The 19,032-nt window shown below is 40.4% G+C and overlaps 1 long non-coding RNA gene across 1 annotated transcript; it reads left to right on the plus strand.

The window, feature by feature from the left end:
- Positions 1-2,847: 2,847 nt before the first annotated feature.
- LOC110905460 lies at positions 2,848-18,414 on the plus strand. The gene is made up of 3 exons (XR_002573139.1): positions 2,848-2,884; positions 3,907-3,972; positions 17,923-18,414. It is a non-coding gene; the product is annotated as an uncharacterized LOC110905460 (long non-coding RNA).
- The last annotated feature ends 618 nt before the right edge of the window (positions 18,415-19,032 follow it).

The raw sequence follows: 19,032 nt of genomic DNA on the forward strand, positions 1-19,032 counted from the left end.
CTTCCCAAGTTAGAAATCTACAGATTTCACACTCACCAAGTGTTAGATCTAAATGAAAAACCTTTAAAAACCTTTAAAACTCAATTCTTACACTAGAACGGACCTAAAACGATATGAATTTCGTTCACTGGATAGTGGAACGAAGTAGTGTCGAAACCGCCTTGAATAGGACTCGAAAATACATCTGATTTGGGCTAAAACACAGCTCCGAACACCAAGAACAGCCACGAATGTGAGCTGGACTGTTTTGTGCGAAGCCCGGCTTCGTACGTAGGCACTGACTTCGTATGAAGGCACACATGGCTTCGTACGGAGGCACTGCCTTCGTACGAAGACACTGGTTTCACACAGCACAGCTCATCTCATTCGTGACTCAGACCAAGACCTCTTCGACTCTAAGTTTAATCAGTAGCTTAAGGTTGGAGGGATGAACACTCGATTTTCCGAAGACAGACGCAAAGAATACTCGATTTTGGACAACGAAAGCATCACTTGTGCGAAGACCCACCTTCCTACAACGGCACGCCTTCGTACGAAGCTTCTGTTTCCCACCGACACTCCAATTTTCGATCGTTTCAGCACTTTGGAGGACTTACGCTTCTGTTCCCACACGCAGGCTGATCCGGCGCTCCCTTCAATCCATTTTCAGATCGTGCCTACTCGTTAGATACGCATTATGAGTATACTCGAACCCATTTTTGTTTAACGCACTTTTGGGTGTTACATACGTTCTCTATAAAAACACAACACTTAAACGCTTTATAAACGCTAGCCGCACTCGCAAGTTATACGTGATTAGTTGAATGCTTGTTGCTATGTTATACAGTGATGACTTGCCTACTGCCTTTAGCAACGATAGTACTATAGTTTGGACTCAGCACCTGTTTAGTCAGGGGTTGCTAAGGATCACACACTTTACTTCACTTGTTCGCTTCGGTGAACATGTGTCGCGCATACTCTACTCGTAGTCATGTGGTTCGCATGTATCATTGTGATAGTTACTTGATTCGCCCGTTACATATTACATGCTGGTTATGCGTAAACGCTTTTTATACTATACTTATGCAAACTTGTGTACTCACCTTTACATTATTGTATTGACTTTATTTTAACGTATGTGACAGGTTGATGGATTATATGCTGCAAATGGATAGGAAGTCTAGAAACCCATAATAAAAATCGAGGTTGTCGGACTTGTTTTGTTTGAGAGACATGATATATGTTATGACATTTGTTGGAATGTTTCTTTAATAGTATGGGATATAACTTGTTAAATATTGGTAATGAATAGTCGTTATGGATTCTCTTGAGCAATCCGGTTCGCCTAGCGTCGCGCCCTGATGATTTCGCCATCGGTTGGGGTGTGACACTTAACTTAGTGAAGCAGCTAAAAAAATATAAAACCCCTTGAACTTGAAGGTACACATGAGTCAGTCCTTAAAGAATTGTGACATAAAAGAAAAAAATGAAGAAAATCATTGTAGTTAACATGTTGATGTTTTATATATATATATATATATATGTATGTATAATATACTTGGTATTTAGGTTGTAAGTGAGACCCAAATAATTTTCATTAAGTAGATCTTGAACTTTTAAATAAAGGACTGAAAGTTTTAAAGAAAAAAAGGGGCCGGATTTGATACATATAAAATTTTCGGTAAATTTTACACTTCGATACGAAAAAACTGGGAGTGGAGGCTCTCCCTAACCCTAACTAAGATCCTCCCCTCTCTTCATTCTTTGCCAGCTCTATCCCTTCATCGTTGACGACCCTCCAAATGCAAAATATGTGAGGAGTCACCCATCTAAAAACGTTATAAAGTTAGAAAAAAAACAATATAAATAATTTTATATTTTTTTATATTTAATTTTAAAGTTAATATTCATATCGTATGTAATTAAAGTTTTAAACTAGTGGAATATACGAGTTACAACGGTTCGGTTTTGAACATGAAAAGGACGTTGCAACGGTATATTTTGAAACAACGAAAAAATTACATTGTCGTAAAAATAAAAGCAATCGAAACCTAGATACAAAAACATTTCGCAATGGTATATTTGATAATCAAGAAAATTGTCACAACGTTGTAAACATGAATGTTGAAAACATGAAAGCGCATTTAAAATATATATCATATTTTACTTGACTCGGTTTCGAATAAAGTTTACGTTGAAACGTAGATGAGTGTGGTTTCGAACAAAATTTATACAGGCACATAGAATACTATAAGCATGTCTCAAAAGTATATTCAGAATGTACGAAAACATTATATCTTACGACTTATAAGAGTAAAATTTAAATATGATAGTAGAGATAGGGAATGAACAGTATTAACGGCGTCAATTAACCATCCATTTGATAAGTACCACCACCGTATTACGTTCTATTGGGCCACGTTCTTTAGACACGTATTTAGCATTTCACCAGCAGTTGCCACGCATAAAATGACTCACTAAAAAACCACCGCCCCTTCTCCATCTTTAAAAAAAAAACCACTGCACAGGAGATGGAAATACAGAGCGCTAGCATGAAGGATCAAGATCCGGTGGCTGCTGATGATGACGGTGTTCATTGATCGTCATCAATCATCATCGCTGTCGATGGTGGCGCTCCGGTGCTCCAATCGACGTATGCTCAGGTAATGAAAACCCCTATTGAATTCTTTTTACAAATTGATGCTATGAGTTATATGGACTTAAGAACAAATGTTTATCGATTTCAGTCTTTGGGTCAGATGAGCATCCTTCTTTGAAGGTACATACATCAAGAACCCTAACTTTTTCTTGAAGATTTATTCGATTTCTTTTACATTGGCAGGTTTATGCTTTTGATTCATGTTGTGTTCGTATGAGAAAAAAGGAGTACCAATTTTTTTTGAAGGTACATACATCAAGAACCCTAATTTTTTTGTTTGAAGATTTATTCGATTTCTTTTACATTATCAGGTTTATGCTTTTGATTCATGTAGTGTTCGTATGAGGAGAAAGGAGTATCAATTTTTTATACTGTCACACAGGTCTATCGTTGAGTAGCAGGTATGAACATTAATGTTCATATGGTGCTCGTATGGTTGTTTCTCTTTGAAACCTATTCCATATTTCTAGACGGGTTACAAGATTTTAAACTGTTGAGGTTCATGCTTTTGATTATCAATTGAGAAACTATTCAAAAATAGGATTTAAAACAAATCAATTGAGAAACTGGTATGAACATTAAATTTTCATACCTTCACAGACTCATCGTTGAGTATCAATTTTGTGCGAACTGTAAATGGAACTGTGCAGTGCGGATTACTGCTTCTGTATGAACATCAATTTTCAGCTCTTTCTCTAAGAAACTCGAACGGCACCAACTGATTTGTTTGCAAGGAATGAGCCATAAGTTTTTTTTTTTTTTTTTGTTTTAAATATGCTTGATTGGGTGAAGAAAGACTACAAAAAATCACATGCTTAAACAGTTTCTCAATCGACTAATATTGAAATAGCATATATCGAGTTGAATTTCAATAGATTAATTTTGAAATAGCATCGACTGATTTGTTTTTTCTACGTTTGCTTTTTTTATTGCATAAAAGTTAGCCCAATTGTTCTGCATATTTCATTAGCTGGGTAAACAATTGGAAAAAAAATGGATTATCAATTTACCTTTTGATCGGAAACTAAGAATGTTAAATTATCTATATATACATTTTACAGGTGAAATGAAAAGTTATTCGCTTTTATTGTGAATTTCCAGTCCAAAGATGCATTAGGTGTAAAGAAAAATTAACATGAGTTTTGTTCTCAATTGGACACCAACAAGCATGCTATAGGTGGTTGATTATAATTTGTTGACATGGTGTTTATTGTTGGAACTTTTCGGACTGCTTTGTTAATCTCCAACTAATAGTCATTTTTAATTAGTTTACAGTGACGAGAAACACAAATTTGCAGATGGAGTAATTTTCGCCCTTGACCGATGGAGAACTGGTACCTACGTCTTCGCCGTGTCGTTATCATCTATGTTTCATAGTTTGAAGACAATAAATTGTAAAAATAGGTCTGTTACTAATATTATATATTATCAATTTTTATTACGTCTAGACTTCTCAAATAGAAAGATTCAAGAGAATTCATATAGTTTTAATGAATATGTGGTTATGATTTTCCTCTCACAATAATTCGGTAGTTTACTTTATGTCACACCCCGATTTCCACGTGTATCACCGGTGGGCCCGGTGGGGGATTACCGTGACGTAGTTGGCAACAATATAGTCAAACCACAATATTTAAATGCACAGCGGAAGCAATAAAGATAAATATAATTCAACCATTTACTGTAATATCAAATGTATCACAAGTAGTTGAATAGTATCCACAGGATGGATCAAAATAAAATAAAATGTCATTCAACAGATAGACATCAAGCTTGCGAGACTTCCTTAGATGCTAGGGAGCTACTACCAGCCAATTACGTGTAGTACCTGCACTTAATCTTTTTGGGAAAATACGTCAGTTTACACTGGTAAATACAATCAACTGACTCATATTGTAAAATGGTTGAAAATTGGTTTGGATGCGCTTGGCATAAACATGTTTATTTAACTTGGGAGAATTATTTAAAATTATAATCTTGTGAACGAATTACATGTTCCTTCTTTGCGTTCAGTAGCCCGGATCGTGCCGGGTTAAAGATCAATAGACACACCACATTGCGTAAAACCGAGGTGGGTAAACCATCGGCTACGTCTTTCAATAGTATAGACATCATACCGGGTGTACGCCTACACCCGGGTGTCGAGGTCGTGGCCATTTCGTAAAATGATGCCAAGGATATCCGGGACATGGTCATTAACCCCCCAAAGGCTTTTAAGTAACAAGACTGTTTAAATGAGCCGATCAAACTATTCAATTAACCACCTAAGCGATGGAATTATTTGATGCTCAATCAAGCGGTATTTTATATACCGTAACCCAAGCCCGTATAAGGGAAAATAAGTTAAAAGTATTTACCTTTGCAATGCATATTCCTTAATCAATTAAGTCACTGATATCTTTTACTGGGGCTCCTTATTCTGGAACGAAGGTTTTAAAATAACCTATTAGAATCCTAACGGGTCTTTATATTAGCCGTAGCCTAGACCGGTTAGTTTCGAGGGATAGATATGGTTTAATCGCGTGAAAGGCGAAAACCGAGAATGGAATGTGATTCTGACCCAACAAGTTCGGAGACTTGTTTTATATGGGTTTAATATTCACACTCTGGATTTTGGGGTCGAAACGATATGGTTTGACCCGTATCGGCTAATTTATGTAAACTAGTTACATAAGCCGAACCGTGCGCGCAATAGGCGCAACGGGTAACCGTAGGAGTCCTACACTGTTTTCCTAAGTCAATATACTTTAAAGAGGTTGTGGTATCAGTAGGATACCTTCCATAATGCCCGTAACGAGTTTTAGTTTATTATACGCCCCGTAGGGGTTTTCCGGTCATTTTAAAGACTTTTAAAAGGGATTTCTGAGTTCTATAGGAAACCTGAGTTTCCCGATCAGTTTAATAAGTTTAAAATATCTTAGGTATTATTTAAAATCAGTAGCAACTGGAATCGGGTCAAAAGACCTTGTAGAACTCAAGTTTTGGCCGAAAAGGGCATATTCGGTATTTACCGAATCGTAGCCGTAACAGCAGGTTATGAGCAGGTTAAAATTAATTAAAAATCTTTAAAAATCCCAAAATATTATTTTAATACAGTGGGTAAAAGTTTTGGTGATGGAATCTTGGTTTAGGTAGGCGTTATGCTAATTGCGCCGTTTATTACAAAAGTTTCTTATAAATGCGCTATTTAGCATAACTCCCATTCTAGACCTCGGATTGGCGTGAAACTTTCGGGACATGCTTAGAATTTAGTAAGCAAGGTTATGGTCCCTTCACGTGTCCGAAATACTTGTTTTATTTTAAAAAGGGCGTTACGGTCAACTTTTAAGTAATTAACGGAAATGCGTAAAAGACTCGGATAATTAATGAACCGGTCACAGAGGGTGATACCAACACGTGACCTGGTCCTAAGAGAGTCCTAAAGCATATCTACATTGTACTAAAACGGGTCAGAACTGAAGTCAAAGCAAAATTCAAACTTTTGCGACATTCGGCTCCGAACCGGGTCAATATAGCCAATGGCCGAATCAAACGAGTTTAGACAAGTTTATATACTTAATATCATGTTTTATGATCATCAAAACAGGTTTCATAGCATATACATTACAGATTATGCACAAAGTTGTAAAATGACTTTCTGTTGACTTTTTGGGTGCACGTTTGACTCGACGTTTGACATAGTTAGAGTGGTGATCATGGGGAACCCTTTCAGAGGTTTATTACCCACATAAACACCAACAAACAACTACCTTTGATTCGACATAAGACTGAGCCATTAAAGATTTATCTTGAAGTCAAACCGTAGTTACGACGGTTTGATTTCTAGCCATTTTACTAAGTAATACTAAATCACAAAGGATCTAAACGACTTACAGAAGCTTGAACACGAGTAGGATGATAAGAGAAAGCTTTGAGATCTCCAAGTATGATCAGACGAGTGTGTTTGAGGTGTGTGTTAGTTATGAACCAAACATGCCTATTTATAGTGCATGAAGGGCCTTTAGATCATCACACCAGGGTCTACAAGTGATCATGGATGATGGGCAGGTGTCCCAAGGTGGTGTAGGTCGAGTAGGGGGCGCCCATGCCTCACTTATTGGCTATATGATCGTTCACAAGCTCAAAAGGCATGCAAGTCCAAACCTTCTGCATCTGGGCGTCCCACGCGGCCCGCATGGGAGAACCATGCATCTTGTACGCGGGCCGCCAGAGTTCAATATCAGACGCGTACAATTTAGGAGGCTCGCGGCCCGCCTCAACTTAACCAAAAATGTAATGCGGCCCGCGAGAGGGTTGTTTTTCAAAGATTTTAAATCTTTTGTAATGATTACGAAATCCTGGTAATAAATAACGAAATCTTTGGTATTTATGAACCTGACCTTTCGGGTTTGAAGGGGTAACTTTGCGATTTGGCCCTCGATTATTTACAACTAAGGACCTCGTGTTATTTACCCGCATTGTTAAGTCCCCGGTTAGTTTATTAATTATTTGGAAAGCCTTAACTTTCAGTGTTGACGCTTTTAACCCTTCTCGTACGAATTTGATCATAACTTTCTCGTTTTAAAATGGAACTTCGCGGAATTTATACAGTATAATCTAATGAGCATATTTTACTGTTACAAAGCCTCAAGTACGTCAAAGGGTCACTCAGCGGTATATTTAAACATGTTGACACAATTAACCCCCGCAGCTTGTAAACTCCCACTTTCTTCCGCGTTTCGCTTCCGTACGATCCATGATTTATTCGTTTGAAGGTATGAGCACCATTTAGGGTTACTATACAGTATACTTACCCTTGTTTGACATTCATAACCCTCGAATTTATATACTTTCAAGGTTTGTCAACATCAGTCCTTTATTAATTATAATATACCACGTGTAACTTAAGACACGTGTCAATACATTATTGGACACAAAATTTCGAGGTGTCACATCCTCACCCCCTTAAAATAAATCTCGACCCGAGATTTACTCAAACAAATAGGGATATTTCTCTTTCATCGTGGATTCAACTTCCCACGTGAATTCGGGACCTCTACGGGCATCCCATTTAACTTTAACTATCGGCACATGTTTTCTTCGGAGCTTTTTCACCTGTCGGTCTTCAATCGACAAAGGCTTCTCCACAAACTTCAAGCTCTCATCTATATGCACATCTGTGTGTGGAATCACTAACGATTCATCAGCGAAGCACTTCTTTAGATTGCAGATGTGGAACACATTATGAATTCCATTGAGCTCTTCTGGTAAGTTTAATTTATAGGCAACTGACCCGACACGTTCGATAACCTCGAAAGGTCCTATGTATCGCGGGCTTAGTTTACCCTTCTTACCGAAACGCATCACCCCCTTCCAGGGTGATACTTTTAGTAACACTTTTTCACCTACCTCAAAGTGAAAATCTTTATGCTTCAGATCAGCGTAACTTTTCTGCCTATCACGGGCAGCTTTGAGGCGTTCCCGGATCTGGACAATCTTGTCCGTTGTCTCGAAAACTATCTCTGGTCCCGATAATTGGACCTCTCCCACTTCCGTCCAACAAACAGGCGATCTACACTTCCTACCGTATAATGCCTCGAAAGGCGCAGCCTTTATGCTGGTATGGTAGCTATTGTTGTAAGAGAATTCGATTAGGGGTAAGTTCTTATCCCAACTACCACCTAAATCGATAGCACATGCTCGCAGCATGTCTTCTAACGTTTGAATAGTACGCTCACTCTGACCGTCTGTCTGAGGATGGTAAGCCGTACTAAAGTTCAAACGTGTGCCCAAAGATTGTTGAAAACTCTTCCAGAAGTGAGACGTGTATCTAGTATCTCGATCAGAGATAATAGACACAGGTATGCCATGTAAGGCGACAATCTTATCAAATATAACTGGGCCAATGTATCGGAGCTATAAGTCTCCTTGATGGGTAAGAAATGAGCTGACTTAGTCAGTCGATCGACTATAACCCATATTGTGTCGTTTCCCTTGCTCGTTTTTGGTAACTTTGTGATAAAATCCATAGTTACACACTCCCATTTCCATTCAGGAAGTTCAGGCTGTTGTAGCAAGCCAGATGGCTTTTGATGCTCAGCCTTGACTTGCGCACAAGTCAAGCATTTGGCTACATAAGCGGCTACAGACTTTTTCAAGCCTATCCACCAATAGTTTGCCTTTAAATCCTGATACATTTTGTCTGCTCCAGGATGGACAGAATATTTGGAACTATGGGCTTCCTGGAGGATGACATCCCGTAGTCCCCCGTAGATAGGAACCCATATCCGTCCATTCAATCTCAAAAGTCCATCCTTGTGAAGAGTTAACTGCTCCTCAGTTACTCCCAACTTTTCCTTAGGATAATTAGCTTCCAACACAGCCTCTCGCTGTGCAGCTAATATCCTTTCAATCAAGTTATTCTTTACCTCCATCCTCCTCGCATTGATGCGGATGGGTTTCATCCTTTCTTTCCGGCTCAAGGCATCAGCGACTACATTCGCTTTGCCGGGATGGTACCTGATCTCACAATCATAATCATTCAGGGTCTCCATCCAACGGCGTTGCCTCATATTTAGCTCCTTCTGATTGAATAAATGTTGAAGGCTTTTGTGATCTGAATAGATCACAAACTTGATTCCATATAAATAATGCCTCCACAGTTTTAGTGTGAATACAACGGCACCCAGCTCCAAGTCATGGGTGGTGTAATTCTTTTCGTGCACCTTCAACTGCCTTGAAGCATAGGCAATCACCTTGCCTTTCTGCATGAGCACACACCCCATGCCGGTGTGTGACGCGTCGCAGTAGACTACGAACTCTTCAGTACCTTCCGGTAGCGTCAACACAGGAGCGTTGCTCAATCTTTGTTTCAAAATGTCAAAGGATTCTTGCTGCTTAGGGCCCCAAATAAACCTTTCCTTCTTCTTGGTGAGAGAAGTTAAGGGCGCAGCAATCCTTGAGAAGTTCTCAATGAATCTTCTGTAGTATCCTGCCAATCCCAGGAAACTACGAATCTCTGTGGGCGTCTTTGTCTCTTGCCAGTTCATGACCGCCTCTACCTTAGCGGGATCCACCTGGATACCACGCTCACTTACGACGTGTCCAAGAAATTGGACTTCTCTTAGCCAAAATTCACACTTGGAGAATTTGGCATAGAGTTTCTCGCGATGTAACAATTCGAGAATACATCGTAGGTGTTTCTCATGGCCAGCTTCGTTCTTGGAATAGATGAGAATGTCGTCGATGAATACGATGACGAATTTGTCTAAATACGGCTTACAGACGCGATTCATGAGGTCCATGAATGCAGCCGGTGCATTTGTGAGCCCAAAAGGCATCACTAGGAACTCGTAGTGACCGTAGCGAGTCCTAAATGCTGTTTTATGCATGTCTTCATCTCTGACCTTCAGCTGATGGTAGCCCAACCTCAAGTCGATCTTTGAGAAATAGCTAGCCCCTTGCAATTGGTCAAACAAATCGTCGATTCTTGGCAATGGGTATTTATTCTTGATCGTGACTTTATTAAGTTCACGATAATCGATGCACAGACGCATCGATCCGTCCTTTTTCTTTACAAACAGGACAGGTGCTCCCCAGGGAGACGAACTAGGCTTGATGAATCCTTTTGCTAACAGTTCATCCAGTTGGGTTCTTAATTCCTTCATTTCATTCGGTGCCAGCCTGTATGGTGCTCTAGCAATGGGAGCTGCTCCAGGAATGATATCTATCCTGAATTCCACCTGCCTATCTGGTGGCAACCCAGGTAGGTCTTCAGGGAATACTTCTGGATACTCTGAAATGACAGGAACTTCTATCCTTGCTTTGGGTTCTTCAATAATTACTTGTGCCATGTAGATGACACAGCCCCTTTTTAAGCACCTTGAAGCTTTAAGCATAGACACGTTCTCAGGCAGTCCATACTGCGTATCCCCTTGAATGGTGAGCGATTCACCAGTCGGGGCCTTTAGCACAATTTGTTTTCTATTGCAGACTATCTGGGCCTGGTTGTGCGCTAACCAGTCCATGCCCAGAACAATGTCAAAACCAGCTAGATTAAAGGGAAGTAGAGATAGAGGAAAAGAATGGTTCTTAATGGATATCATACATCCCTCTAATATAGTGGAGACGGTTTCTACAGTGCCGTCTGCTAGCTCTACTTCGTACTTTACATTTAGGGTTTTAATAGGTATGTTCAGCAACTTGCAAAATTTTTGGTCTACGAAGGATTTATCAGCTCCTGAATCGAACAGTACTCTTGCAAAAATATTATTCACGAGAAAAGTACCTGTTATTACGTTGTCGTCTTGCAGGGCTTCCTTCACATCCATTTTGAAGACTCTAGCGTTATTCTTTTTGGGTTCGTCAGTCTTCTTGGCGAGTTTGGGGCAGTTGCTCCTGATGTGTCCCTTTTCACTACAGTTGTAGCAGGTCGCGTCCTTGATCTTCTTACAATCCACAGTCTTGTGGTCTTTAGACTTGCACAGTCCACAAGTGTGCGTCTTTGACTGGGATTGTGAGTTTGGCCCAAACCTGCACTTCCCAAAGTGGAATTTCTGGCAGTTCTTGCATTTGGGCTTCTCCCCCGATCGTTGCTCATCCCTTCTCGTCTCGGTCCCTTTCTTGCCATCACCGTTTCCATGGTGTTTCTTTCCTGACCTTCGCGAGGTATCATCCTCGCGCTTCCTCTTTTCGGCCTCCTTGTTCCTCTGCGATCTCAGTCGGACCGCGTCCATCGTGAGGGACAAAGAGAGGTCAGTCACGGACCTGAAGGTCGTTGGCCGAGAGGCCTTCACACTAGCCTTTATCGCGGGTTCTAAACCCCCGATAAAACGAGCAATCCTCCTTGGTTCCGGGGTGACTAGATAAGGAACCAAGCGAGACATCGTATTGAAGCTCGTCAAGTAGGCCTGGCAGTCCAGATTTGTCATCACCAATGACACAAAATCGGACTCTATCTTCTCCACCTCATGCTGAGGGCAGTAATTTTCCCTGATGAGAGAAACGAATTCCTCCCACGTCATGCTGTAAAGCACAGCTTTTCCTGAGGCCTGAACCAGCGCCCTCCACCAAGCTAGGGCCTCGCCCTTAAATGACTGGGACACAAACTTCACTACATCCCTTTCAGCGCAGCCACTGATGTCCACAACTGTGTCCATCTCGTCCAACCATGTCATACACTCGACGGCACCCTTCTCCCCCGTAAAGTCTCGGGGTTTACAAGATACGAAGTACTTGTATGTGCAGCCCCTAGCACGGGAAGCATCAGTATACTCCCGTTCGCGACGAACACTATTTTCGTTTGACGAGTGATTGTCGTCGTCTTTCTTGGGCTTGGACGAGTGGTTATCGTCGTCCTTCTTAGGTTTGGATAGTGGTTTGCTGTGGGATTTTGATTGTGTCTTGGGTTTTGATGGTGGTTTGGAAACTGTTCTGCTTCGGGATTCTGTATATTGTCGATCCAGAGCTGCTTGCACAGCATTGTCGACAAGTGCCTTAAGTTGAGCGCCCGTTAAATTTATTTGGGAATTATCATAATCGTTTTCATTTGTATGACTACTCCCTCCATTTGGATTCGCCATATTAGCTTGTATATGTTGCAGAAGATAATGAAAATTCTGTTTAGGAGTTTATCATTGAATTGTCTTTTATGGAAATTCATCAACCATGGTATTGAAGACCATATTTGGTTAATTTGTTACTCACATTATATTTAGGATTTGAACATACTTATCCTAATTACAATTTATATTGCTAGTGGCATAAAAGCCTAGTCACGAGGACGTTATTATAATGTTAGCCGAGATTACAGAGAATCAAGGTATGAAGGTTTGAACCGTAGTCCTTTTACTCCTTCTGACAGGGAGTCATAAACCACCACTGTCTTTTGCCCTATTATGACAATATGTATGGCCCGTAGGCACTACATCACTTATGGATGTTTAACAAGTGATCATCTTTATTGATGATTTAACCCATGATTTATTATATCATTATTTTGGGCTCTGGAATCCTTTTAAGGATTCTTGTATAAAAATGGCGTGTGTAATTTTAACGAATCACATCTGCCATGATTGTTAACATGCTTACAGAGGTTAACAGGGAATTAGAATCCTTTAATTAGGTCTTACCATCTTGGCCGGATCTTAAAAGACACCTGGCTAGGTTTCACTCTAAGATTCTTTATTTTGGCAGATCAAATTAAAAGGAATGATTTTGATTTATTTCATATATAGTAATCACAAAATGAAATTCATAACATAATATTCCAAAATTTTAATACGATTACACACCGCCCTAAACGGGACTTTTAAATAGTACATACCTACATAGAGGTTTAAAATAAGTGACAAGTCCACGCAGGGACTAATACAAGATAAGTGTCCATGCAAGGACTAAAAGATAAGTCCACGTAGGGACTGAAATACGATAAATGTCCACGCAGGGACTTCTTTTAAAATAAACATTACATTAGAACATACATAAGGACTAATGGTCACGTTTCTTCTTCTTGCCCTTTAGTAGGTTTGCTAAGCCTTTGAGGAATCCTCGGTGGCTTTTACGTTCTTCCTCGAATTCTCTCTCCACATGGCTCAAACGGTGGAGTATTTCTTCTTGTTCGGGAGGAGAGAAACGTGGTTGTGAAGCCTGTTGCGGAACTGGAGGTCTGGGAGGTGCTGGATACCCATGAGCTGAGTAGTCCGGTGCTCCCATGTTCCCATGAGCTCCGTCGGGATATCGTGCATTATACCTGGCCGACACCACATATGGGTCGCGCTCATAGTTGTAGTTGTAATGTGCTTGCGATGACGGTTCGAACGGGTTGTAAGCCGTTGGACCCGTGTACGCAGGTATTGGGTGGTCATACCCAAATGGTGGCGAAGTTGGTGCAGCTGGTGCGGAGTTCGCCTCCTGTACAGGACTTGAAGGTGCTTCTTCTTGTAGTGGCAGGTAGTGGCTACTACTAGAGTGTCGAGGGGTGCTGAAGTGGAAATCCCCTCCTCCTCGTGTGGACATACGGGCATTTGTCCTCCTACGCCTTGGCGGATCAGGCATTACTGGCTGTGCCGGTGGCGGAGGTGGTGGCGTAACTGCCACGAAATGTGGATCCTCGGAGGGATCTCGCGGATGTTGCGGCTGTTGTGATGACTGTGGCGTATGGTACCACTCGTGTTGATTAAACAACGCCATGAAGCTATGTGGTCCCTGATAGGGTGCACCATGGAAGGATGACCCATCAGAGATTTCTATTGGGTGCGTGGGCGTACCACGAGCAGGTTCTGTCGGATCAGTATCCTCGTCCATATGATCTTCGGAGAAGTGATCTTGTGGTCCTAACGGGACAAAGCCTGAAGGTTCCTGGATGTAGTCAGCTGGATTAAACTGACTTCTGAAGTATGGAGTAGGGTCGTCAAAATTTCGGTGCGATACCGAACGCTGTAGAGGTATGAAGGAGGGTTGCGGGTTGCTGGGATCATTTTCTGAATTTGGCCCGAATGAGTGCCGGTATGATGGCGTCGAGCTATGCGAGGTGGAATGCCTCGCAGGTTCATAAAGGTCTCTTCGCCTCTGCGGTTCTTCACTCCTTGTAGTTGAAGGAGCTCGCGTATTTGAAGGTCCGGCTTCGTGATCGTGATGAGTAACGATCTCTCCTCTGCCTCTTCTTCCCCTTCCTCTTCCTCGGAAAATCACTAGCGGCATAATTCCTGCTTTATAAAACCTTAAGTACCAATAATAAAAGAAAAAGACAAAATTGGAATAACAATTCGAATTTGTCCTATGTTCTTGTCTAGACTCAAGTATGTGCAATTGTGTCACTGAGATTAAACACATTAGGATAGTGTTTAATTCACTCAATGTTGGCTCTGATACCAACCTGTCACACCCCGATTTCCACGTGTATCACCGGTGGGCCCGGTGGGGGATTACCTTGACGTAGTTGGCAACAATATAGTCAAACCACAATATTTAAATGCACAGCGGAAGCAATAAAGATAAATATAATTCAACCATTTACTGTAATATCAAATGTATCACAAGTAGTTGAATAGTATCCATAGGATGGATCAAAATAAAATAAAATGTCGTTCAACAGATAGACATCAAGCTTGCGAGACTTCCTTAGATGCTAGGGAGCTACTACCAGCCAATTACGTGTCGTACCTGCACTTAATCTTTTTGGAAAAATACGTCAGTTTACACTGGTAAATACAATCAACTGACTCATTTTGTAAAATGGTTGAAAATTGGTTTGGATGCGCTTGGCATAAACATGTTTATTTAACTTGGGAGAATTATTTAAAATTATAATCTTGTGAACGAATTACATGTTCCTTCTTTGCGTTCAGTAGCCCGGATCGTGCCGGGTTAAAGATCAATAGACACACCACATTGCGTAAAACCGAGGTGGGTAAACCATCGGCTACGTCTTTCAATAGTATAGACATCATACCGGGTGTACGCCTACACCCGGGTGTCGAGGTCGTGGCCATTTCGTAAAATGATGCCAAGGATATCCGGGACATGGTCATTAACCCCCCAAAGGCTTTTAAGTAACAAGACTGTTTAAATGAGCCGATCAAACTATTCAATTAACCACCTAAGCGATGGAATTATTTGATGCTCAATCAAGCGGTATTTTATATACCGTAACCCAAGCCCGTATAAGGGAAAATAAGTTAAAAGTATTTACCTTTGCAATGTATATTCCTTAATCAATTAAGTCACTGATATCTTTTACTGGGGCTCCTTATTCTGGAACGAAGGTTTTAAAATAACCTATTAGAATCCTAACGGGTCTTTATATTAGCCGTAGCCTAGACCGGTTAGTTTCGAGGGATAGATATGGTTTAATCGCGTGAAAGGCGAAAACCGAGAATGGAATGTGATTCTGACCCAACAAGTTCGGAGACTTGTTTTATATGGGTTTAATATTCACACTCTGGATTTTGGGGTCGAAACGATATGGTTTGACCCGTATCGGCTAATTTATGTAAACTAGTTACATAAGCCGAACCGTGCGCGCAATAGGCGCAACGGGTAACCGTAGGAGTCCTACACTGTTTTCCTAAGTCAATATACTTTAAAGAGGTTGTGGTATCAGTAGGATACCTTCCATAATGCCCGTAACGAGTTTTAGTTCATTATACGCCCCGTAGGGGTTTTCCGGTCATTTTAAAGACTTTTAAAAGGGATTTCTGAGTTCTATAGGAAACCTGAGTTTCCCGATTAGTTTAATAAGTTTAAAATATCTTAGGTATTATTTAAAATCAGTAGCAACTGGAATCGGGTCAAAAGACCTTGTAGAACTCAAGTTTTGGCCGAAAAGGGCATATTCGGTATTTACCGAATCGTAGCCGTAACCGCAGGTTATGAGCAGGTTAAAATTAATTAAAAATCTTTAAAAATCCCAAAATATTATTTTAATACAGTGGGTAAAAGTTTTGGTGATGGAATCTTGGTTTAGGTAGGCGTTATGCTAATTGCGCCGTTTATTACAAAAGTTTCTTATAAATGCGCTATTTAGCATAACTCCCATTCTAGACCTCGGATTGGCGTGAAACTTTCGGGACATGCTTAGAATTTAGTAAGCAAGGTTATGGTCCCTTCACGTGTCCGAAATACTTGTTTTATTTTAAAAAGGGCGTTACGGTCAACTTTTAAGTAATTAACGGAAATGCGTAAAAGACTCGGATAATTAATGAACCGGTCACAGAGGGTGATACCAACACGTGACCTGGTCCTAAGAGAGTCCTAAAGCATATCTACATTGTACTAAAACGGTCAGAACTAAAGTCAAAGCAAAAGTCAAACTTTTGCGACATTCGCCTCCGAACCGGGTCAATATAGCCAATGGCCGAATCAAACGAGTTTAGACAAGTTTATATACTTAATATCATGTTTTATGATCATCAAAACAGGTTTCATAGCATATACATTACAGATTATGCACAAAATTGTAAAATGACTTTCTGTTGACTTTTTGGGTGCACGTTTGACTCGACGTTTGACATAGTTAGAGTGGTGATCATGGGGAACCCTTTCAGAGGTTTATTACCCACATAAACACCAACAAACAACTACCTTTGATTCGACATAAGACTGAGCCATTAAAGATTTATCTTGAAGTCAAACCGTAGTTACGACGGTTTGATTTCTAGCCATTTTACTAAGTAATACTAAATCACAAAGGATCTAAACGACTTACAGAAGCTTGAACACGAGTAGGATGATAAGAGAAAGCTTTGAGATCTCCAAGTATGATCAGAAGAGTGTGTTTGAGGTGTGTGTTAGTTATGAACCAAACATGCCTATTTATAGTGCATGAAGGGCCTTTAGATCATCACACCAGGGTCTACAAGTGATCATGGATGATGGGCAGGTGTCCCAAGGTGGTATAGGTCGAGTAGGGGGCGCCCATGCCTCACTTATTGGCTATATGATCGTTCACAAGCTCAAAAGGCATGCAAGTCCAAACCTTCTGCATCTGGGCGTCCCACGCGGCCCGCATGGGAGAACCATGCATCTTGTACGCGGGCCGCCTGAGTTCAATATCAGACGCGTATAATTTAGGAGGCTCGCGGCCCGCCTCAACTTAACCAAAAATGTAATGCGGCCCGCGAGAGGGTTGTTTTTCAAAGATTTTAAATCTTTTGTAATGATTACGAAATCCTGGTAATAAATAACGAAATCTTTGGTATTTATTAACCTGACCTTTCGGGTTTGAAGGGGTAACTTTGCGATTTGGCCCTCGATTATTTACAACTAAGGACCTCGTGTTATTTACCCGCATTGTTAAGTCCCCGGTTAGTTTATTAATTATTTGGAAAGCCTTAACTTTCAGTGTTGACGCTTTTAACCCTTCTCGTACGAATTTGATCATAACTTTCTCGTTTTAAAACGGAACTTCGCGGAATTTATACAGTATAATCTAGTGAGCGTATTTTACTGTTACAAAGCCTCGGGTACGTCAAAGGGTCACTCAGCGGTATATTTAAACATGTTGACACAATTAACCCCCGCAGCTTGTAAACTCCCACTTTCTTCCGCGTTTCGCTTCCGTACGATCCATGATTTATTCGTTTGAAGGTATGAGCACCATTTAGGGTTACTATACAGTATACTTACCCTTGTTTGACATTCATACCCCTCGAATTTATATACTTTCAAGGTTTATCAACATCAGTCCTTTATTAATTATAATATGCCACGTGTAACTTAAGACACGTGTCAATACATTATTGGACACAAAATTTCGAGGTGTTACACTTTATCTGTTCTAATCATTATTCCTCTACTCTTTGTAGGTTGTGGTAGTGCGAGCAAGGGTGGTGATGTTGGCACTAGAATGAGAGCACACACTTTATATGATTGTGAGATGTACCAGTATACCACATCGACCACCCAATTTTGCGAGTAACGATGCGCCATAATTTCAGTATTTATCGATTAAGCATACAACCATTCCGGCTAGAAGACGGAATTAATTAGCTTTTAGGTTGCTCATTTTGACCCGTTTAAAGACGGCCTTTTTTCGGGTTGATCCATATAAAAACGCGTTGGCCATTTAACCCGTTTAAGTGTTTTTTCCTTACTATTTAAATAAATTCTATTATTTCTCGGTTTACTATAAAAAAGTTCTTATCTTTTCCTTTTCTAAGTGTTCGCACACAATAATTAGGGCTACTCACAACGCTGCTAGACATCGATGTTTTGAAAGCTTATTTGACATCAAATCTTTTTTTGCTGAACAGACCTTCGATTTTGATCACTATTGTTTCCTTATCCGCCCTTGGATGTGTGACTGCCAGGTAATGTTTGTCTCATCGGTTCCTTTAAACGTCCTTGGTTTTGAATCTGTTTTGCTTTATTGAACAATTAAGGCCCAATTCTTGAATCTTATTTTGTAACTAGGTTTTTTTTAATTATGTGTTGTTGTTTGAAACTATCTTTAATTTAAATTGATCCAACACTTAACCATTTTGCAGTTCATGCTTTAGCCTCTTGGTCATGGATAATAGTATTATTCTTTGGTAACTATGCAAGCATGGATGGATATAAAATGTCTACTTACAACTTCTCTCGCTTCACTGGCTCGGTGTTCTTCACCATTGTGTCGGCGTTTCCTATCTTCTCCATCGCGGACGCACCACAACCACATTTCACCAGATTGGTGCATCAAAGAATTAATTAGACTTTCTCAGTACAAGACCCTGTTGATTAAGGTAACCACGGGAATTTATTGTACCCATATAGAATGAGAGTGTAAGAAAACATGTGTTCTTTAAAAATACATTTGGCATATGTTGTTACACCAAGAATTATTCAGTTTAACGTGATAGTGGTATGAGTTGTAATGAAAAACGCACATGTTATCACACCAAGAATGATTCGGTTGAGCACGCCGCAACGCGGCG

The sequence above is a fragment of the Helianthus annuus genome, chromosome 14 (genome assembly GCF_002127325.2).
Source record: "Helianthus annuus cultivar XRQ/B chromosome 14, HanXRQr2.0-SUNRISE, whole genome shotgun sequence".
Classification (NCBI taxonomy): Eukaryota; Viridiplantae; Streptophyta; class Magnoliopsida; order Asterales; family Asteraceae; genus Helianthus; species Helianthus annuus.